The 23,422-nt window shown below is 43.7% G+C and overlaps 1 protein-coding gene across 1 annotated transcript in view; it reads left to right on the top strand.

Annotated features, from left to right (window-relative positions):
- The first annotated feature begins 11,177 nt into the window (after nt 1–11,177).
- Nucleotides 11,178–23,422, top strand: part of LOC126210579 (uncharacterized) — a 178,180-nt gene continuing 165,935 nt past the window's right edge. The window contains exon 1 of the mRNA XM_049939844.1: nt 11,178–11,359. The gene's annotated coding sequence lies outside the window, so the exon portion shown is untranslated. The remainder of the gene's footprint in view (nt 11,360–23,422) is intronic.

Here is a 23,422-nt window from a genome sequence, read left to right as displayed (position 1 = left end):
TACAATTAAAATGCATTGTCAGTTACTAAAAAATGTTGACAGTTCTGGGTGTGTAATACTTGTAATATCGCACTTTAGCGCACTTGAGACAGATATGAGCATCACTTCCAACGTTTTGATGGGCCAGGTTCCTCAGTGACACCAGAAATACCTTGAGTTACGGATTATAGAGTTGATCCCAGATTGACCTCTTCTTTAAACAGCGAGTCAGCCTCAGCAAGTTCGTTGATTTCGTCAGCGGTTTCCTCAACATCCTCCATAACATCTTCTTCACAGTCTTCATATAAAAATTTTGGCACGTTTTCACAGTTGACCGCAATACATTTCTTGCAGATGGAAGAACATTTCAGACCCGCAGGAGCACGCTCCGCCACAGTTCAACTTGCATGAGCATGAAACAACGTGAAGAAGTGCTTCAGGTGCTGGATCTCGGCCCATTATAACGGGTATTGGACCGTGGTCACTGTGATTCCAGCCCCATTTCTCAGGAGGTTTCCAGTTTTCCATCCAACTTTGGACTTGTTGTGCAGCATCTTGTGTAGGTGGCAACCGTGCAAGATTCAGTTTGCTTTTTGTGGCAGACTTGGCGAATAGCTGGTACCGCAAATGGTCTAGTGCAGGGGCGGGCAGGAATCCTGCACATGTGCGGTGCACTTGCACGCGTGCAGTTTTAACAGGTGTTCCGCGTGCACACAGGGGCAAGTTGGACACCCGCTTATCTCCCCTCCCCACCATACCCTCTGTCCGCTCCTTCCTCTGTAATGCGTTTTGTTTCCTAGCTTGCTTTATTGAGTGAATGAATAAGGTTAGTAGGAGTGCTTGAAGGAAATCATGGTTTGAAAGAGTACCTATTACCTACGATACGTTTTATTTAATTATCGCAGGTGGAGTTTACAATACGTTTAATATCTGGAACAAAATTTCTACATACAGACAAACACAAACAGTTACGTAAATTTTCATCACTGATGTTTGCTCTTAACCGAGACTTATTAATTCAGCAAATGGTTTTCCAGCTCTCGCTATATTAAGCGCAGTCTTATAATTTGCACATACCGCTGGGCTATTATTGTTGTCGTCCTGAAAACTTGAAAACAGTGCTCCATAAAATTTTCAATCAGTTAGATGAGAGACATGACGAGAGAAAGTCGCAGATCTCTCGTGACAATAGTAATTACGACCAATTCAAATGGCTCTGAGCACTATTGGACTTAACTGCTGTGGTCATCAGTCCCCTAGAACTTAGAACTACTTAAACCTAACTAACCTAAGGACATCACATACATCCATGCCCGAGGCAGGATTCGAACCTGCGACCGTAGCGGTCGCGCGGTTCCAGACTGTAGTGCCTAGAACCGCTCGGCCACTCCGGCCGGCCAACTACGACAGATTCACCTGGTATCGTCAGATCGCTCTTCTTAAGCTCAGTCAATTCCCCATCCGCTCAGAATCCGACAGTAAATTGTACTCGTCCTTGTGAAATTTATTATAATGGCATTCAATACTAAACTTCCGTTGACCAGCGAGAATGCTGCCACATATTAAACATTTCGAATTTTCACGTTTTTGCACAAAGAAAAAATGATTCTCCCATTACTTTTTAAAAGATAGCAAATCTCCACTTCTCCGTTTCTTGAAATACAACGTTCACTACATAGTGGTCGCTTCGCATCAACGTCCGCAGCTTAGCCTGGCTCTACACTGCCGCAACCTGCAGGCTGTCGCCACTAGAGATGGGTCGAACTCGTTCATTCCCGTGAACTACTTCATTCGTTTCACTCTTTGCCGCGAAGCGTTCAAATGAAGTAGTTCATTCATGAAGTACGGAAGCCTCGCGAAGTTGCCCAGTTCACCGCTCAGCCGCGGCTACGCTCGCTTCGCCTCGCTCGTACAATAAAGCTTCGTAATACTTCATAATTTTACCAACAGATGGCCGAACTATGCAGTAACGTGCACGCAACGTTTTACGCTCTTACAGCGTCTGAGTTAAATAGAGCATGGTCGAAGGGGACAAAGGAAAGATAAACAGAGAAGCCTGTCACATATAAAGAAGGTGATACATTGAATCTTGCTCGACATTTTTTCATGAAGCGCCCAAAAAAGTCTTTATCTGCCAAGTGAAACATTATTTGTTGTATTCATGGACTGAGAACTAGGGCTACCAACGAAATGCAGTCCAATTTTATGTTCCTTTTAAAATTTAATCCAAAATAGAATGAGTATGTTTACCACTGTCACAAAGTCTATACACCTACGTTAAGTAATTATTCAGAAGTTTTCCTGTAGATTTTATTTTTGTTGAGGATAATAACCCTCCACATTCAAAACGTAAACTGTCACCTGTAGTCATTGGTACGATTTCAAGTAAAATCCCTCTTTCAGTGTTATTAACAAACCTTTTATTCTCATGTTAGCTGTGCGTGCTCACACAGCCAGCCTCTTCGTTTGTATCTTTAATATTCATTTGTCTGCAAGCGCTGCCAACGGCAAGCTACCCGTGGACGCGAAGTTTGACTGCACAAATAGTCACGGGTAATGATGCCAGCACTGCAGGAAGCGGCTGACGCTGCCTTCCCCTCGCCTCCCCAACCTCTCCAAAACCTATCGCTCACCACAAACACCGCGTGATTCGTCGACAGGCAGTAGAGGGAGGGCTGAAGTGAAGGGAGGGTGAGTAACGTAGCGCCGATGTAGTGGGAGAGGGAGAGGGGAAGAGAGTGAGTGAACTAGAAGAAAGTGTGGAGTGTGCTATCTGTGAAGAGTTTGAAGTACCAGTTCATTGAAATTGAGTGGTTAGTTCACACTTCACTGGAGTGAAGCGTTCATTTGGACGACTCATTCACGAGTTCCCCATCACTAGTCGCCACAGCCCCTGTCGACGCCTGCACGCTGGCAGCACACGTGCAGCGGTGTGCGCTCACGAGCCGCGTGCAGCGTTTGCCCGCCCCTGGTCTAGTGTGTGGGAACTACTGACACCTCCACTATACAATGCGATAGTGACCTGTTCTTCTACTGTTATTATTTCTCCACGGGTAGCATGTGGTTTATTGAACGTGCAAAGCGCTGAGGTTAGGTGTTCATTTTTCGCAACAATATTGCAGCACTTAATTTTTCCTTGACCAAAAAAAGCGGATGTTGTATCACATCCGCTAAAGGCGTGAGTGAACAGAATATGTTCACTGCCAAACTTGTAAGATGCAGTGGAAAACCACTTGTCTTCTGCATTTCCTCTTCCTGGCTTTAAGAAAAATAAGTTTTCAATGCCTTGCCCCAAACCGGTCATGAGCACAAGCAGGTCAACATCTTCTCCTACAATGGCAACAGTTACAAAATCTTTGGTTCTTGAAATGGCAGGTGTTACAATCATAACGTCAGCATCTTCTTGTGCCTGGTGTACTTCAATGCTACACTCCAGAAATTCCTTTTTAAGAATTGTGATCAAACGCAACTTGTTTCGTTCGTTGTACAAGAACTTGTCCTGAGGGACTTGGTTCACCATCTCTGATGCAACCACAACGTCAACCGAAGAATGTTTTTTGGACCTACGAATCCTCTCGGCACCCTTTGTGCTACATTTGTCTCCCTCACATGGATTCCCATCAAATGCAATAGCAAATTGAGATCCAAAATGACATTGCAGGTAAGAAACATAGCTTTGGGCTATTGACTTGAAGCAAACATTTCGAGTCCAAGTCACTTTGTGGATAAGGTACCCTAGATCAATGACAAAAAATTTACTCGGTCCACCCGACTTCACATCTTCCACTGGAACGAAGGCATTGTAGAGTGAAGATTTTGTTCCTTTTCGCATGCCTTTTTCTGAGAATAGGGATATTGGGCAAGGAGCAAGTTCATATTTCAGAAAGGCTTTTAAGTCTTCTTCACTTTGTTTCCTTAAACAAATCCTTTGTAAAAGAGTTAAAGGATCAACAGGAGTAATTTTAGTGCTCCCAGCTTTTACAGAATTGAACGCAGAAAGGAGAGGAGTCACAACTTTATCTTTTCTACTGAACTTTACATCATGGAAATTGTTACCAACTATTCTTTTCATGGCTTTTTCCCCCTCTTCGTGACACATATGACAATTAACATCCTCCGTTCCGATAACACCATTGCTGATAGACGTTATAAAATCACTTTCAGGGAAGGGAGGGTGCACTGAAAACCAAGGCCCTGCAGCAGAGTGAGATGGTAAATTCCGATGAATAACATGATGAGTAATATGTATATACTACAAAAATAGTAACTGAAATAACAGTGTTCAAAAATTAGGTAATTTGCCACTGTGCTCGAAATTTGAAAAATTGGTATTTGTTGACGCGCTGTAGCGCCTTAGATACTGGGAGTAGAAAAAAATGGTAAGAATAAAATTTGTAGACAATTTTGTGCTCTTTAAAAAAAGAAAATAGACGTCAAAGCGATAAGAGCAAATGAAACGGAGATATTTTAAAAAATCGGAAAAAAGTCCGAAATTTTCGAAGTTTTTTGGCTGCAAAAAGTTTTCCCAAGAGAAATTTTGTTGGCAAAACTTCGTTTTCTAACCTTTCCAACAATATGAACGAGTTAAAAAAATAAAATATTCTACCCCACATTTTGCAAGGTACAGGCGTTTTTTCTGACAGTTTCACTGGACTAATCGATGCATTTGAGATGTGGTGCTACAGACGAATGTTGAAAATTAAGTGGACTGATAAGGTAAGGAATGAGGAGATTCTGTGCAGAATCGGAGAGGAAAGGAATATGTGGAAAACACTGATAAGGAGAAGGGACAGGATGATAGGACATCTGCTAAGACATGAGGGAACGACTTCCATGGTACTAGAGGGAGCTGTAGAGGGCAAAAACTGTAGAGGAAGACAGAGATTGGAGTACATCCAGCTAATAACAGAGGACGTAGGCTGCAATTGGTACTCTGAGGTGAAGAGGTTAACACAGGACAGGAATGAAGAATTCGTGGCGCGCCGTCAAACCAGTCAGAAGAATGATGAGCACCCCCCCCCCACCCCCCACCCCCAAGAAAAAGATAAATAAATAAATAAATAAAATACAATGGCGGGCGACAGTCAAGTTGGTATTTCGCCGCTGTCCACGGCGTCTGCAGACACGTCTTCGCTGATCGTCGGGGCTTTGTTCGAAGCGGATCTGTTCACTGAAGACCTACTCCAGTCAATGAGATTCCAGGCCAAAGACGTTTCTGGAGACGGCCTGGACAGCGGTGCGATGACAACCTGATTGTCGCGCGCCATACGCCAGACAACTAGGAGTTACGATCTGGGATAGCATTTCTTTTCATCGCAGGACTCCTTTGGTTCTCATCTGTGGCACTCTCACAGCACAGCCGTACGTTGACGGTATGTTACACCTCTTCTGTTGCACTTCGTGGTAAGGTATCCTGGGCTTACATTCCATCAAGATAATGCCTGCCCACACATGGCGAGAGTTTTTGGTCTTAGAATGTATTTCCTACCTAATACAGATGATGTTAAAGGAATTTGCAACTGCGAATCAATTTCCTAACATTGTTGATATTGCGGTTGGTTGCCGACGTATTGCCGAGTGTTTGCTAGTGTTGTTCACCAAGGGTCGAGAATATTTAATATTGCAGGACAGTATCTCTGTTCTTGTATGTAAATGCGTTCCTCTGGCTCTCACCCTCTCACCATTGTTTCGTACTTCCCTCACTGACAGCGCTACAGTCACGTAAGCGTGCGAAAACAATATCGTTTCACTTTTGTTCGAAAGTTTGCGCGCATACGCATAGCTAACTGCTTTGTCTGTTGTTTGTTGTTCCGAGTTTGTTGGATACAGCAATGGAGAAGTGGGCAAAATGGAGAACATGGAATTTCATAAACACCACTCACCTGCAAACAGAGCTACGGGACGTCGAAAGTAATGCACGCAAAGTTCACAGTGGGAAACATGACACTTGGCAAGTTGTTGCCGATGTGCTAGGAATTACGCTTGATGAAGCATACAAAAAATTCCGAGGTCTACGAACCTTTGCCAAATGCGATGCAGAAATGTTGCACAGGAAGAGTGGAAGCGCAGATGGATCTTCAACACATGGTTTGTATCTGATGTCGTGAGTTTCATACTATCTCGACACGTGCCTGAAGCGGGAATTCATAGTGTATTCGGTGGTGCGTGCAGGCGAACAGCAATTAAACATAAATAAAATTGTATTCTTATTTCAAACTTACATTTCAGTCCTGCTACCAAAGCATTTCATGCTTCTGGTGTCTGGTGTTACTGAGGAATAGTTGACATTAAATTTCTGTACAAATCGCCAGTAGCTAGAAACAAAGGGTGAAAAAATTGTTCACATGCCTCTGAGCACTATGGGGCTTAACATCTGAGGTCATCAGTCCTCTAGAACTTAGAACTACTTAAACCTAACTAACCTAAGGACATCACACACATCCATGCCCGAGGCAGGATTCGAACCTGCGACCGTAGCGGTCGCGCGATTCCAGACTGAAGCGCCTAGAACCGCTCGGCCACAGAGGCCGGCCCAAAGGGTGATCCCCAATCGCATTGCAACTGGTATACAGTCTCCTCCTGTCGGCTTTGCCAATTCTCGGACCACTATTACTTGCACGAGACATTAAACATCATTTTTCGGCGTTCTGGTAAAGGTATGCATCCAGCACCAGTTCACGAGTTCAGTTTTCTGAAGCATTCATCTTACTTAAAAAAGTCTATTTGTCTTGTTTCTTTATCTTGCTTCCTTGCGCGATGTAAAAGCAGGAGAGTCAATCACACTTCCGCAACCTCGCGCTCGTCCACTTTGGGCCTATAAAGTGGCCCCACGTGAACACTAAGTCCCGAAACATATCGCCACAAACATTGTCGAGCAACAGTTGCCTGTAACATTGTCGTACAGGAGGCAACCAAACCACTATGTGTGTACAATCTAAGATACTGGCGACATACCAACACACTTTCGGAAAAACATCGCCCACATAATTCTGACTGCAGCAACTTAACATCTCATGCATCTGAGATCCTGACAAGAATAATATACGGTAGAATGGAAAAGAAAACTGAGGATCTGTTACATGAAGATCAGCTTCACTTTAAGAAAGAGAGGCGGTTCCGACGTTGCGTGTGATAATGGAAGCAAGACCGAAGAAAAATCAAGATATGTACACAGGGCTTGTCGATCTGTGACATGCGTTCGACAATGTGAAATGGTGCAAGAGGATTAACACTCTAAGAAAAAAGAGATTAAACTACAGGAAAACACAGTTGATGTACAATGTGTACAAGAAGCACGAGAGATCAGTAAGACTGGAAGACCAACAACGAAGAACTCAGATTAAAAAGGATGAAAGACAGGAATATACTTTTCGCCCCAACTGTCCAAACCATACATGAAAGAAGTAATGGCATGTTGTTGTAGTTGTGGTCTTCAAAAAAAAAAATGGCTGAAATGGCTCTGAGCACTATGGGACTCAACTGCTGAGGTCATTAGTCCCCTAGAACTTAGAACTAGTTAAACCTAACTAACCTAAGGACATCACAAACATCCATGCCCGTGGCAGGATTCGAACCTGCGACCGTAGCGGTCATGCGGCTCCAGACTGCAGCGCCTTTAACCGCACGACCACTTCGGCCGGCATGTGGTCTTCAGTCCTGAGACTGGTTTGATGCAGCTCTCCTTGCTAATCTATTCTGTGCAAGCTTCTTCATCTCCCAGTACCTACTACAACCTACATCCTTCTGAATCTGCTTGGTGTATGGCGTAAATAAAAGAAAATTCCAAGAGTGCGATTAAAATACACACAACAAAAAAAGTTTTGAATAACCCTGAAGGTACACGTTGACTGTGGATATTGTATCTCTGGCAAAGTACCTTTGACTGTTCAGAGATGTCACTAAACCCGCCCAAAGATGTGAGCAAACCATATATGAGCAGCGCGTATTAGATAGAAGGGGTCCGACAGCCGAACAGTTCAGGTCATTCCACAAGGAAGGAGGTACACGGCTCGTGTTGTCTGTAGTTCAACCATGCCTAGACGCTCAATACCGCGGTTCGATCGCGTCCACATTGTTACATTTTGCCAGGAAGGCCTCTCAACAAGAGAAGTCTCCAGGCGTCTCGGAGTCAACCAAAGCGATGTTTCTTGGACAGAGAGACAGGAACTGTCGATGACTTGCCTCGCTCAGGCCGCCCAAGGGCTACTACTGCAGTGGAAGACCGCTACCTACGAATTATGGCTCGGAGGAACCCTGACAGCAACGCCACCATGTTGAATAATGCTTTTGGTGCAGGCACAGGACTTCGTGTTACGACTCAGATTGAGCAGTAGGCTGCATGATGCGCAACTTCACTCCCGACGTCCATGGCGAGGTCCATCTTTGCAACCACGACACCATGCAGAGCGGTACAGACGAGCCCAACAACATGACGAATGGACCACTCAGGATTGGCATCACGTTCTCTTCACCGAGGAGTGTCGCATATGCCTTCGACCAGACAATCATTGGAGACGTGTTTGGAGGCAACCCGGTCAGACTGAACGCTTTAGACACACTGTCCAGCGAGTGCAGGAAGATGGAGGTTCCCTCTTGTTTAGGGCTTTCATTATGTGGGGCCGACGTACTCCACTGGTGGTCATGGAAGATGCCGTAACGACTGTACGATACATGAATGCCATCCTCCGCCCGATATTGCAACCATATCGGCAGCATATTGGCGAGGCATTCGTCTTCATGGACGACAATTCACGCCCCCATCGTGTAAATCTTGGGAATGACTTCCTTCAGGATAACGACATCGCTCGAGTAGAGTGGCCAGCATGTTCTCCAGACATGAGTCCTATCGAACACGCCTAGGATAGATTGAAAAGGGCTGTTTATGGAGGACGTGACCACAAACCACTCTGAGAGATCAACGCCGAATCGCCGTTGAGGAGTGGGACAATCTGGACCAACAGTGCCTTAATGAACTTGTGGATAGTATGCCACGACGAATAGAGGCATGCATCAATGCAAGTAGAAGTGCTGCTGGGTATTAGAGGTACCGGTGTGTACAGCGATCTGGACCACCACCTTTGAAGGTCTCGCTGTATGGTCGTACAACATGCAATGTGTGGTTTTCATGAACAATAAAAATGGCGGAAATGATGTTTATGTTGATCTCTATTCCAGTTTTCTGTACACGTTTCGGAACTCTCGGAAGCGAGGTGATGCAAAACTTTTTTTGATGTGTGTATATCAATAATGATTCGCTGACAACATTGCTATCCTCAGCGAAAGTAATGAAAAGTAGCAGAAATGAGAACAGCGGGAACTTGACATCATAACTGGTGATTACGAAGTTAAGGAATTCTGCTAACATGGAAGCAAAGTAACCCATGACGGACGAAGCTAGGAGAACATGAAAAGCAGATTAGCGCTTGAAAAAAGAACATTTCTGGCCAAGAGAAGTCTCCTAGTATCAAACACAGGCTTTAATCTTCAGGAAGAACTTCAGAAAATGTTCGTTTGGAGCGCTGCATTGGATGCTATCGACTACGGATAGTGGGAAAATGGGAACGGAAGAGAATCGATGTGTTTGAAGTTGAAAATCAGGGGACGGATAAGATAAGGAATTAAAAGGTTCTCCGGAGAGCCGGCCGAAGTGGCCGTGCGGTTCTAGGCGCTACAGTCTGGAGCCGAGCGACTGCTCCGGTCGCAGGTTCGAATCCTGCCTCGGGCATGGATGTGTGTGATGTCCTTAGGTTAGTTAGGTTTAATTAGTTCTACGTTCTAGGCGACTGATGACCTCAGAAGTTAAGTCGCATAGTGCTCAGAGCCATTTGTTCTCCGGAGAATCAGCGAAGAATATGGCTTCATATGTGTGGCTGAAATGTTCCTTTGCAATACTGGCTGGCAATTGGGCTATACTGTTAGAAATATCCAATTTTTATGGCCCTTGTAAACGTACCTTTACCTTACGTCGCACAGCATTGTGACCGAAAATTCTGTCACACTACAGCTGCACTAAGCAATATGCTTCATATACGTTCGGTCAGGCAGTTATAAGAGTCGAGGGACATGAAAGGTAAGCAGTGGTTGGGAAGGGAGTGAGACCGGGTTGTGGCCTCTCCCCGATGCTATTCAATCTGTATATTGAGCAAGCAGTAAAGGAAACAAATTAAAAGTTCGGATTAGGCATTAAAATCCGTGGAGAAGAAATAAAAAGTTTGAAGTTCGCCGATGACATTGAAATTCTTTCAGAGACAGCAAAGGACTTACAAGAGCAGTTGAACGGAATGGACAGTGTCTTGAAAGAAGGGTATAAGATGAACATCAACAAAAGCAAAACGAGGATAATGGAATGTAGTCGAACTAAGTCGGGTGATGCTGAGGGAATTGGATTAGGAAATGAGACACTTAAAGTAGTAAAGGAGTTTTGCTATTTGTGGAGCAAAATAACTGATGATGGTCGAAGTAGAGAGGATATAAGATGTAGACTGGGAATGGCAAGGAAAGCGTTTCTGAAGAAGAGAAATTTGTTAACACGAGTGTAGATATAAGTGTCAGGAAGTCGTTCTGAAAGTATTTGTATGCGGTGTAGCCATGTATGGAATTGAAACATGGATGATAAATACTTTGGACAAGAAGAGAATAAAAGCTTTCGAAATGTGGTGCTACAGAAGAATGCTGAAGAATAGATGGGTAGAAGTATTGAATAGAACTGGGGAGAAGAGGAGTTTGTGGCACAACTTGAGTAGATGAAGGGATCGGTTGGTATGACATGTTCTGAGGCATCGAGGGACCACCAATTTAGTACTGTAGGGCTGCGTGGAGGGTAAAAATCGTAGAGGAGACCAAGAGATGAATACACTAAGCAGATTCAGAAGGATGTAGGCTGCAGTAGGTACTGGGAGATGAAGCAGCTTGCACAGGATAGAGTAGCATGGAGAGCTGAATCAAACCATTCTCAGGACTGAAGACCACAACAACAACAACAACGTTCGGTCACTAAGTAATTCGCGACTTACTTAAATCTGTGGGGTAATGTGAATCTGCCTTGAGAGACAGTGGGGTTACGTAAGTGTAAGTTACCGCGCGGGAGATGGTATCGCGGAGATCAGACGTCGTGCTGTTGGTGTACGGACGATAAGGAAATCACGGTCTCAGGTGCCGGACCCCGCGATAAGAAGCGGCAGTAGAGGGCGGCCGCCGCCGTGGGAGAAGGCAGTGTGGGGCCGACGCGGCCGAAACGTGTGGCATCTTCAGGAGCGAACATCACGTGCGGTCGCGGGCGGACGGTTTCCCAGCGTCAGTCTAGCGGATAGCCGGCACCGAGATCTGCCGACGGGATCACTGAGCTCCGTTCTTGCGTGGGCTGCATATCTCCACGACAAAGGTAGGCTTTACTCTGTACGACCTGTTGAAGGAGAACGTATACTATCCACTCAAAAATATCCGGACACCTGTTAGTGGCCATTAATATGGGGTGTGTCCACCCCTCATCTTTATGAGGGCTTGAACTGTCCTGTCGACTCTTCTCAGGGAGGTGTCTGAACTTCTGCTGAGGACTATGTCCAGAGGATGGCTCCTGTCTATGAAGGTCTTTCTGAGTACTTCAGCAAACTGGGAAAAGGAGTTCTTTCCAGTGCAGGTAAGCCATCCCCGGACGGATAGGCTGTGTGGGAGGGATTTTTGGTGAGAAGGGGATGTCAGCTGGCCAAACGGAGGTGCTATTGGTGGTTGGTGGGTTTAATGTGGAGCGAGGTGTGGATTGGAGCAATTAGAGAGGGGGAAGTCAACTTCCAAGTAGCTCACTGCGTTGAGGAGAACCAGGTGGAGTGGATTTTTCATCATGAACCGAAAGAGATGTTGGACGATAGGGTCTGGAGCGAAGTCGATGTTGTAATCCATCGCAAAGGTATCCACTGTGTACAGATCGGGACTCTGGGTAAGCCAGACGATTTCAGGAATGTTATTTTCCACAAAACATTGCTTCACATCTGCTTCTTTATGTCAAGGTGCACTATGACGCTGATACAAACAACCATTGTCTCCGAACTGTTACTCTATGCAGTATAAAACGCGGTAAAATCTGCTCATATACCAAGGTACTTAGGTTGTCACGAGGGCAATCAAAGAAAAACAGTTTTTTTCGTCGTCACTCTTCTGACTAGTTCTATGTGCCCCACCACGAATTCCTGTGCTGCGCGAAGATCTGCATCTCTGAGTAGCACTTGCATCGTATGTCCTCAATTATTTGCTGGATATATTCCAATCTCTATCTTTTTGCCCTTTACAGCTCCCTCTAATACCATGTAAGTCATTCCCTCATGTTTTGACAGACGTCCTATCATCCTGTCCCTTCTCCTTGTCAGTGTTTTCCACATATTCCTTTCCTCTCTGATTCTGCATCTAATTTTCAACATGCTTCTGTAGCGCCACGTCTCAAATGCTTCGATTTTCTTCTCTCCCAGTTTTCCCACAGTCCGTATTTCACTACCGTACAATCTGGTCTCCAACAGTACATCCTCAAATGATGGTCTGTGTTTAATACTAGTAGACTTCTCTTAGCCAGAAGTTCCCTTTTTGCCATTGCTAGTCTGCTTTTTAAGTCGTCCTTGCCCCGTCCGTCATTGGTTATTTTGCTGCCTATGTGGCAGAATTCCGTAACTTCATTTGCTTTGGGACCATCAGTCCTGATGTTAAGTTTCTCGCTGTTCTTATTTCTGCTGCTTCTCATTACTTTCGTCTTTCTTCGATTTACTTTCAGTCCATATTCTGTAGTCATTAGATCATTCCATACAACACATCCTGTAGTTCTTCTTCATTGCCATTGAGTATAGCAAAGTCATCAGCGAAGCTTACCACTGATTTCCTTTCAACCTGAATTTTAATCCCATTCTTGAACCTTTCTTTTATTTCCGTCACACCCGCACACCGTAACACCACCTCCTCTGCACTTTACTGTTAGCGCCACACATGATGGCAGACAATTTCATCCAGGCGTTCGCTGAACACAAAACTTTCTATCGGATTTCCACAGGGCACAGTGTGATTCGTCACTCCAAATCATTAATTTCCAGTCATTCACCGTCCGGTGGCTGTTTAGGCCACCTCCCTCTCCGCTTAGCTCTGACTATAGAAATGTGTGGCTTATGAGGAGCTGCTCCAGCCACAGTGCTAGCTTGACTGCTAGCCGACAAATTGTTAGAGTTACAGGATGTATGGCGGGCGACAATCACGCTGGTTTCCCACCGTTGTCCAGGGCTTCTCCAGACAGGTCTTCGCTGCGTATCGGTGCTGAGTTCGAAGCGGGACTCGTGGCTGAAGTGATCTCCTCCGCCGACTTCATGCCGTGTTTTACAACAGACCTCTGCAATGTTCGACGGTCCCCATGCGCAAGTACGCGAGGTCTGGCTAGTCATGACTGAGCGGCTTCAGAAGGTTTGAAATGCCGCTGATGGTTGTTATTCAGGTGATAGCCGAAGACCAGTTCACGTCTGAAGTCACTGAGCTCCCTGACCTAACTTCCCCTGACCTCCTCTCTACTGACAACAGAATACTCTCTATCTACTTTTACGAGAGTGGTTTGAAAAGTTCTCGGAACGGAACAGAAAAAAGTACTTACATCACTAAAACGTTTTTTATTTTTCAATGTAGTCTCCTTGTGGAGTAATGCGATGTTCCAGCGCCTTAATCCCATCTCGAAAATGAGTTTCCTCCAGGCGTGCAAAATAGTTGTCAACTCCGACTAACAATTCTTCGTTTGAAGTGAATCCTCGTCCACCGAGAAAAATTTTCAGTTTTGCGAAGAGATGGAAGACTGACGGAACCATATCGGGTGAATAAGGCGAGTGTGGCAACAATTCATACCTTAGTTCGTGTAATTTTGCCATGGCGACGGCACATGTGTGAGGTCGCGCATTGTCTTAATGGAAGATGACTTTATTTCTTGCTAAACCTAGCCTTTTTCGCGTATCTTTTGTTGCAATTTGTCCAGGAGTTTAGCATAGTATTCTCCAGTGATTGTTTGCTTAGTGGGGAGATAATCTACAAACAGAATCCGCTTCGTATGCCAGAACACTGTTGCCATGATCTTTCCCGCCGAAGGCATTGTCTTTGCTTTCTTTGGTGGCGGAGAATCAGCATGTTTCCAATGCTTTGACTGTTGTTTAGTCTCTGAGGTATAGTAGTGAACCCAAGTTTCATCTGTGGTCACAAACCGGCGCAAAAAATCTTGTTCGTTTATGCTAAAATGGGGCAAACATTGTTCCAATATGTCCATTCTCATGCGTTTTTGATCCATCGTCAAGAGTTGCAGCACCCATTTTGCAGATAATTTTTTTCATTTGTATTTCTTCAGTTAAAATGTGATACACATTTTCAGATGACATCTGGCAAGTGTGAGCAATTTCACACACTTCAATTGGCGATCCTCCGTAACCATTTTGCGCACTTTTGCAATGATTTCTGGAGTAGTGACACATCTTGGCTGACCACTGCGCGGATCATAATCTTAGCTTTCCCGACCAACTATAAATTAATTTGTCCACTAGGCAACAGTTGAATATGAAGGAGCAGAGTCATCCAGTGTAGTTTGGAAATGGCCATGAATGTCGTTTGCTTTCATACCTTTCTTTATAAAGTACTCAAGGATAGAGGGTGGTGGAAAAAATCGAAATTTTTTAATGACTTTATTAAATTCTATAATCTATCCTCATTACATTGATATATACATTGAACGGTTTCGAATGAAAAATGACATATGAATACCAAATTTTAAAGTTACGGTCATGTATACCGCCTTTCTCCCTTTATTTCTGTTACAGAAACCAGTATTATTTCGAAAAGAACTGTGAATTTCCTGTTTCCAGCGATTATACATATGATACAATGTATATCTTCATAACAGTGAAAGTTTCTAGTGTCTTTAAATGATTATCTTTGCTAGTATTTACTTTTGTATCGCTGAAGCAGTTTTTCACATGTTACTGAATGTTTGTTGTCCAAGTGCTACATGTATTTCTGGAAGTACATATCCTTTAGTGTGCAATAAATACTAACTATGACACGCATCAAGAAATTCAATAAAAGGAACTTCATTAGTAACCAGTTCATAAACAAAACAAGCCACACTGTTGAAAGTAACCTATGTATCATTTCTTCAGGGAAGAAACTCCCACATGGCACACCTCCTGGCGATTCAAATTTTTGTGTTAACAATGACGCTGTTTGTAGTGGATTTGTTGTTGTTGTTGTTGTGCGCACCTTATCTTCTTTGATAAAGGAAGTGGTGAACTGTAAATAATGTGATGGTGTAGACTGTCTGGAAATAACCGAACAACAAAGTAGCAGAAAGGGATTAGCGTCAAAATTAATTGTTCTGTGTAGATCCTGCAATAAATCTACCTCGAAAATGACTTCGAACGTTGTGCGTAATTCATATGATGTGAATTTGAAGTTATTGCATGCAATGCCTGCAATATTAAAAGGAAAAAAGGCTGCTCAAACGTTCTGTGGTTTGATGGACCTTCCTCCTCCTCCCAGTAGGTTCAGCAAGTACATAAAAATACTTTTAGGTGATTTGTGTGTCTAAAGCCTTGTGTGTCTAAAGCATCTATGAAACCTCCAGTAGAAGAAACGGTAAATATTAGAGGAAGCAGGCACATTGCTGTTGCGCTCTGTGGTACATGGCAATGTCGAGGACATAGTTCCTTGAATGGTGTTGTAAGTTGTACTTCTTTGGAGAATGGAAAAGTTGTTGATGTTGAGTGCTTATCTAAGTACTGCCGCACCTGCCGTGGTAACGCTGAAGGACGTATTGAACATCTGTGTTCTAAGGATCATGATGGTTACGGTGGAGGTATGGAGTATGATGGAGCTCTAAAAATATTTCAGAGGTCGGTGCCCGTTTATAACGTAAGATATACGAAGTACCTAGGCGATGGGGAATCTGAAGCTTTCAATAAAATTAATGAGTTCAATGTTTATGGTGATACCTTGGTAACAGACCTGGAATGTTGTGGACGAGTGCAAAAGAGGATGGGTGCTAGATTGAGGAAGCTACGAAGAGAAATGAAAGGAAAGTTGCTTATCTCATGGAAAATCTCTGTCTGGCCGAGGCAGGTTGACAGAAACTGAAATAGACCTCCTCCAGAGCTATTATGGACTGCCCATTTGACGCACTGCACCTCTGAATGACGTTACAGCAATGAGAAAAGCTGTATGGGCCACCTACTTTCATAAGTTGTCCACAGGTGACCACCCTGTTCACGGACATTGCCCTAAAGGAGCAGATTCTTGCTGTGGTTACCAAAAAGCAAAAGAAAGTGGTCAAATATACCTGTGCCTTTTATAAATGAAATAAACCAATTTTTAGAGACCTGAGTGACCCTGTTTTGCTTAGTAAATGTCTTCATGGGGGCACTCAGAATACAAATGGAAGTTCCAACCTTTGCATATGGGAAAGATTACCCAACAATGTTTTTGCATGACTAAATGCCGGCCGGAGTGGCCGAGCGCTTCTAGGCGCTCCAGTCTGGAACCGCACGACCGCTACGGTTCGAATCCTGCCTCGAGCATGGATGTGTGTGATGTCCTTAGGTTAGTTAGGTTTAAGTACTTCTAAGTTCTGGGGGACTTATGACCTCAGAAGTTAAGTCCCATAGTGCTCAGAGCCATTTGAACCATTTCTTTTTTGTATCACTAAATATATTAAAAGTTGGTGTACTATATGCAGTCATAAGTTTCAATGATGGAGTGATAGGAAGGTTGGAAGTCTTGAGAAATTTAGGCATAAAATGTGGCTCTAATAGGGAAGATCAATTGCTTGCGTGTGACAGACAACGGGTGCATGAAGCTGAAAGATTCGCTCCTCAAGTTACGAAAGAAGCAACAAGTGCTAGAAGGAATGCCAAGAGGAAGCTTGAAGATGAAGAAATGCTGTAGGATGAAGACTATGCTTGAGGAATGTTCTGAGGCACAGTTTAATTGGACTCATATCATCATTCGCAAAATCTCGCACGTTGTATGTTTCAGAATTCAAGTACATATATTTCCTAAAGTTTATAAAGCATTGCTCTAATTTTTTCTGTAACTTGCTATAGTCCATGCTTATGTAATAGACCTAAGCTTTATTGCAGAATCAACTAAATTATAGAAAAAATAACATTTTTATTAGGTAAAAATTTATAATGTAAGATGTGATAATTTTTTATTCTTGTAATATACATAATAGGTGGAATTAAATAGGTCTAGTACCTCAACCATCATGCCATGCATATCTGGTAAAAGTTTGGCCTCCTTAAAATGTATAACATTGGCTTAAATGGTGCCACAATTTGAGGAAGCATTCTGGAAAACATGTTGGAGGAAATGTTGGAGGAAATGACCTTGCATTGGTGTTGTCATACGAGGACGGCCATAGGAGGTCCATCGTCCACACTTCCCTTGTCTCTGTATTTTCTCCATATCTTAGACACACCACTTTGAGTGACATGTAACCGATCGCCACCATCTTGCTGTGTATAACGTGCTGAAAGTGAAGCCACTACCCTGGCCCTGTCAAAGTGTTCCACACCTCTACATGGCATGTTACTGCAATGCTGAACACAAACTGAATGAAGTTGTTATTGATACTGAGGTGGTCACCGTGTTCCTCTGCGGGAGCGGTATGTTTACATGACTGGAAAATGGCCGCAAAGCATGGCAGTAGTTAACACCGTCCAGCATATGGACTCTAACTGGATAATGCACGAAGTGCCTAGCTCAGTCGTGGACTACATTTTACGACAGGATTCCAACATTTTGTTGAGCATTCTATTTCACATTTCTCGACAATCTAGATGACAAGCAAAACAAATATTCAGTTTCATTTAATTATTTCTGGTGCGCTGAACACAACCTTATTTTTAATCTGGTACAGACTGTTGGTATACACACATTTTTTTTTTTTTTTGTCATCAGTCTACTGACTGGTTTGATGCGGCCCGCCACGAATTCCTTTCCTGTGCTAACCTCTACATCTCAGAGTAGCACTTGCAACCTACGTCCTCAATTATTTGCTTGACGTATTCCAATCTCTGTCTTCCTCTGCAGTTTTTGCCCCCTACAGCTCCCTCTAGTACCATAGAAGTCATTCCCTCATGTCTTAGCAGATGTCCTATCATCCTGTCCCTTCTCCTTATCAGTGTTTTCCACATATCCCTTTCCACTCCGATTCTGCGTAGAAACTCCTCATTCCTTACCTTATCAGTCCACCTAATTTTCAACATTCGTCTATAGCACCACATCTCAAATGCTTCGATTCTCTTCTGTTCCGGTTTTCCCACAGTCCATGTTTCACTACCATACAATGCTGTACTCCAGACGTACATCCCCAGAAATTTCTTCCTCAAATTAAGGCCGGTATTTGATATTAGTAGACTTCTCTTGGCCAGAAATGCCTTTTTTGCCATAGCGAGTCTGCTTTCGATGTCCTCCTTGCTCCGTCTGTGGTGTCACCGCCAGACACCACACTTGCTAGGTGGTAGCCTTTTAAATCGGCCGCAGTCCATTAGTATACGTCGGACCCGCGTGTCGCCACTGTCAGTAATTGCAGACCGAGCGCCGCCACACGGCAGGTCTAGAGAGACGTACTGGCACTCGCCCCAGTTGTACGGCCGACTTTGCCTGAGATGGATTACTGACAATTACGCTCTCATTTGCCGAGACGATAGTTAGCATAGCCTTCAGCTACATTTGCTACGACCTAGCAAGGCGCCGTATTCAATTGATATTGAGATTCTATTAATGTATCATCAAGAGCGATGTTCTACAAATTTGGATTAAAGTTAAGTATTCCAGAAGCTACGTACCTTTCTTTGTAGCATTCATTACGTATCCTGTTTCAGACCTCACGCCAGCCGGCGTGAGTTTAAGCGCGTGCCTTTCGGCTTCCTCTCATTGTGTCTAGGCTCTCTTGTCTACACACAACACCGTCCGTCATTGGTTATTTTACTGCATAGGTAGCAGAATTCCTTAACTTCATTGACTTCGTGACCATCAATCCTGATGTTACGTTTCTCGCTGTTCTCATTTCTACTACTTCTCATTACCTTCGTCCTTCTCCGATTTACTCTCAAACCATAATGTGTATTCATTAGACTGTTCATTCCGTTCAGCAGATCATTTAATTCTTCTTCACTTTCACTCAGGATAGCAATGTCATCAGCGAATCGTATCATTGATATCCTTTCACCTTGTATTTTAATTCCACTCCTGAACCTTTCTTTTATTTCCATCATTGCTTCCTCGATGCACAGATTGAAGAGTAGGGGCGAAAGGCTACAGCCTTGTCTTACACCCTTCTTAATACGAGCAGTTCGTTCTTGATCGTCCACTCTTATTATTCCCTCTTGGTTGTTGTACATATTGTATATGACCCGTCTCTCCCTATAGCTTACCCCTACTTTTTTCAGAATCTCGAACAGCTTGCACCATTTTATATTGTCGAACGCTTTTTCCAGCTCGACAAATCCTATGAAAGTGTCTTGATTTTTCTTTAGCCTTTCTTCTATTATTAGCCGTAACGTCAGAATTGCCTCTCTCGTCCCTTTACTTTTCCTAAAGCCAAACTGATCGTCACCTAGCGCATTCTCAATTTTCTTTTCCATTCTTCTGTATATTATTCTTGTAAGCACCTTCGATGCATGAGCTGTTAAGCTGATGGTGCGATAATTCTCGCACTTGTCAGCTCTTGCCGTCTTCGCAATTGTGTGGATGATGCTTTTCCGAAAGTCAGGTGGTATATCGCCAGACTCATATTTTCTACACACCAACGTGAATAGTCGTTTTGTTGCCACTTCCCCCAATGATTTAGAAATTCTGCTGGAATGTTATCTATCCCTTCTGCCTTATTTGATCGTAAGTCCTCCAAAGCCCTTTTAAATTCCGATTCTAATACTGGATCCCCTATCTCTTCTAAATCGACTCCTGTTCCTTCTTCTATCACATCAGACAAATCTTCACCCTCATAGAGGCTTTCAATGTATTCTTTCCACCCATCTGCTCTCTTCTCTGCATTTAACAGTGGAATTCCCGTTGCACTCTTAATGTTACCACCGTTGCTTTTAATGTCACCAAAGGTTGTTTTGACTTTCCTGTATGCTGAGTCTGTCCTTCCGACAATCATATCTTTTTCGATGTCTTCACATTTTTCCTGCAGCCATTTCGTCTTAGCTTCCCTGCACTTCCTATTTATTTCATTCCTCAGCGACTTGTATTTCTGTATTCCTGATTTTCCCGGAACATGTTTGTACTTCCTCCTTTCATCAATCAACTGAAGTATTTCTTCTGTTACCCATGGTTTCTTCGCAGCTACCTTCTTTGTACCTATGTTTTCCTTCCCAACTTCTGTGATGGCCCTTTTTAGAGATGTCCATTCCTCTTCAACTGTACTGCCTACTGCGCTATTCCTTATTGCTGTATCTGTAGCGTTGGAGAACTTCAAACGTATCTCGTCATTCCTTAGTACTTCCGTATCCCACTTCTTTGCGTATTGATTCTTCCTGACTAATGTCTTCAACTTCAGTCTACTCTTCATCACTACTATATTGTGATCTGAGTCTATATCTGCTCCTGGGTACGCCTTACAATCCAGTATCTGATTTCGGAATCTCTGTCTGACCATGATGTAATCTAATTGAAATTTTCCCGTATCTACCGGCCTTTTCCAAGTATACCTCCTCCTCTTGTGATTCTTGAACGGGTATTCGCTATTACTAGCTGAAACTTGTTACAGAACTCAATTAGTCTTTCTCCTCTTTCATTCCTCGTCCCAAGCCCATATTCTCCTGTAACCTTTTCTTCTACTCCTTCCCCTACAACTGCATTCCAGTCGCCCATGACTATTAGATTTTCGTCCCCCTTTACATACTGCATTACCCTTTCAATATGCTCATACACTTTCTCTATCTGTTCATCTTCAGCTTGCGACGTCGGCATGTATACCTGAACTATCGTTGTCGGTGTTGGTCTGCTGTCGATTCTGATTAGAACAACCCGGTCACTGAACTGTTCACAGTAACACACCCTCTGCCCTACCTTCCTATTCATAACGAATCCTACACCTGTTATACCATTTTCTGCTGCTGTTGATATTACCCGATACTCATCTGACCAGAAATCCTTGTCTTCCTTCCACTTCACTTCACTGACCCCTACTATATCTAGGTTGAGCCTTTGCATTTCCCTTTTCAGATTTTCTAGTTTCCCTACCACGTTCAAGCTTCTGACATTCCACGCCCCGACTCGTAGAGCGTTATCCTTTTGTTGATTATTCAATCTTTTTCTCACGGTAACCTCCCCCTTGGCAGTCCCCTCCCGGAGATCCGAATGGGGGACTATTCCGGAATCTTTTGCCAATGGAGAGATCATCATGACATTTCTTCAATTACAGGCCACATTTCCTGTGGATACACGTTACGTGTCTTTAATGCAGTGGTTTCCATTGCTTTCTGCATCCTCATGTCGTTCATCAATGCTGATTCTCTCGCCTTTAGGGGCAATTTCCCACCCCTAGGACAAGAGAGTGCCCTGAGCCTCTATCCGCTCCTCCGCCCTCTTTGACAAGGCCGTTGGCAGAATGAGGCTGACTTCTTATGCCGGAAGTCTTCGGCCACCAATGCTGATTATTTATTGAAATTTAGGCAGTGGCGGGGATCGAACCCGGGACCGAAGACGCTTTGATTATGAATCAAAGACGCTACCCCTATACCACGGATACGCACATATGCAGACAATTTCACAGATTTTTGCATTCACGAAATTATGACTTACTTCGTTTCACAATCGGAAAAAAGGTCTTTCACAAACACACAAACATATGTTGATCGAAATATTTATCACTTTTGTAACTTCATTGCTGAGAGGTTGAAACTCCACCCGAGGAAAATAATGAAGACTCCCTGGACAGCTTTAACGTAAAAGGAACTGTCTTTAAAACAGGAATTATACTGCATGACATTCAGTTAGACATGCACAGCGCCAGCCGGGGTGGCCGAGCGGCTCTAGGCGCTACAGTCTGGAACCGCGCGACCGCTACGGTAGTAGGTTCGAATCCTACCTCGGGCATGTCCTTAGGTTAGTTAGGTTTAAGTAGTTCTAAGTTGTAGGGGACTGATGAGTTAAGTCTCGTAGTGCTCAGAGCCATTTGAACCATTTGAACACGTACAGCGGCACTTTCAACTAAAACTGCAAATGCCCTCGAAAATAGCTCGAAAACGGATGTAATATTGACGGTGTCCTCAACACGTTTAGAAAACTATCTTTGTAATTCTTTCAAGGCTACAATGACTTCTTCAAACCTCAAATTTTCTTTAACGCCAGTGAGGTTACGGAAATGGACGGTGTAATTTGTCAGAATTTGTGCCTTCTATGACGCGATCTTCTCTTTAAATGCACCCCGCCAAATGAGAAGTAAGTTGGTTCTTGCCTTGCAAAGTCTTACTGCGGGGAGTGTCCAGTCAAGTCCACTTAAAATGCGAAGTCTGCAATCCATCCGGATGTTTCTTTCCTGCACTCCTTTTTCCTTCATAAATTCATTTACAGCGTATTTTAAATCGAAAAATCGTTCCAGGCTTGCCCACTTGACTTAAACAACGTACTTTGCAGTAATAGATAAAGTTTCCACCCCTCATTCACTTCTACAGAAAACTGTTGCAACTGACAGTGAAATAATGCGTGCGGCTTCAGAAATTTTACTGTTTTTTTCTCCAATTTCTTCACGCGCTCCGTGCCTGCAAATTTAGCACAAAGTGATTCATGGCGTACAGGACAATGAATCCCATCAGTCAAATGGTTCAAATGGCTCTGAGCACTATGGGACTTATCATCTTAGGTCATCAGTCCCCTAGAACTTAGAACTACTTAAACCTAACTAACCTAAGGACATCACACACATCCATGCCCGAGGCAGGGTTCGAACCTGTGACCGTAGCAGTCCCGCGGTTCCAGACTGCAGCGCCTAGAATCGCACGACCACCGCGGGTGGCCCCATCAGTCATTCATTACAATTTTTTGCTCTATCATTGTCAACTACATGTTTAAATAACTCCTGCATAGTATTGTAATGTCGTTTCACAACACATTTCTAGTACCCATCGCTTATGCGACTGAGTAATAGATACTGAGAATTCTCATCCCTCTCTTCTGTCGTTCCCATTCAGTTTTAGAAGCTTATGATGTCAGGTCACTAGACTGCCTGTTTTTTTTTTTTTTTTTTTTTTTGTAGACAACCACTGGACTTGTGAACATCATTCATACCATGATTAAATGGCGAAGTGTAACGGCGCTGACACCATGACTCCGAACTTAAGAGAATTTTGCCGACCGAAAAACACCAAAAAAGGCCATGAAGGCCCAAGGGTACGGGCGGCTGCCGTGTCATTCTCAGCCCACATGTGCCAATGGACGCGGATAT

This window comes from Schistocerca nitens, chromosome 10 (genome assembly GCF_023898315.1).
Source record: "Schistocerca nitens isolate TAMUIC-IGC-003100 chromosome 10, iqSchNite1.1, whole genome shotgun sequence".
In the NCBI taxonomy this organism is placed as follows: Eukaryota; Metazoa; Arthropoda; class Insecta; order Orthoptera; family Acrididae; genus Schistocerca; species Schistocerca nitens.
The sequence above is the reverse complement of the archived record's forward strand: the minus strand, read 5'-3'. Positions and strand labels throughout refer to the sequence as shown.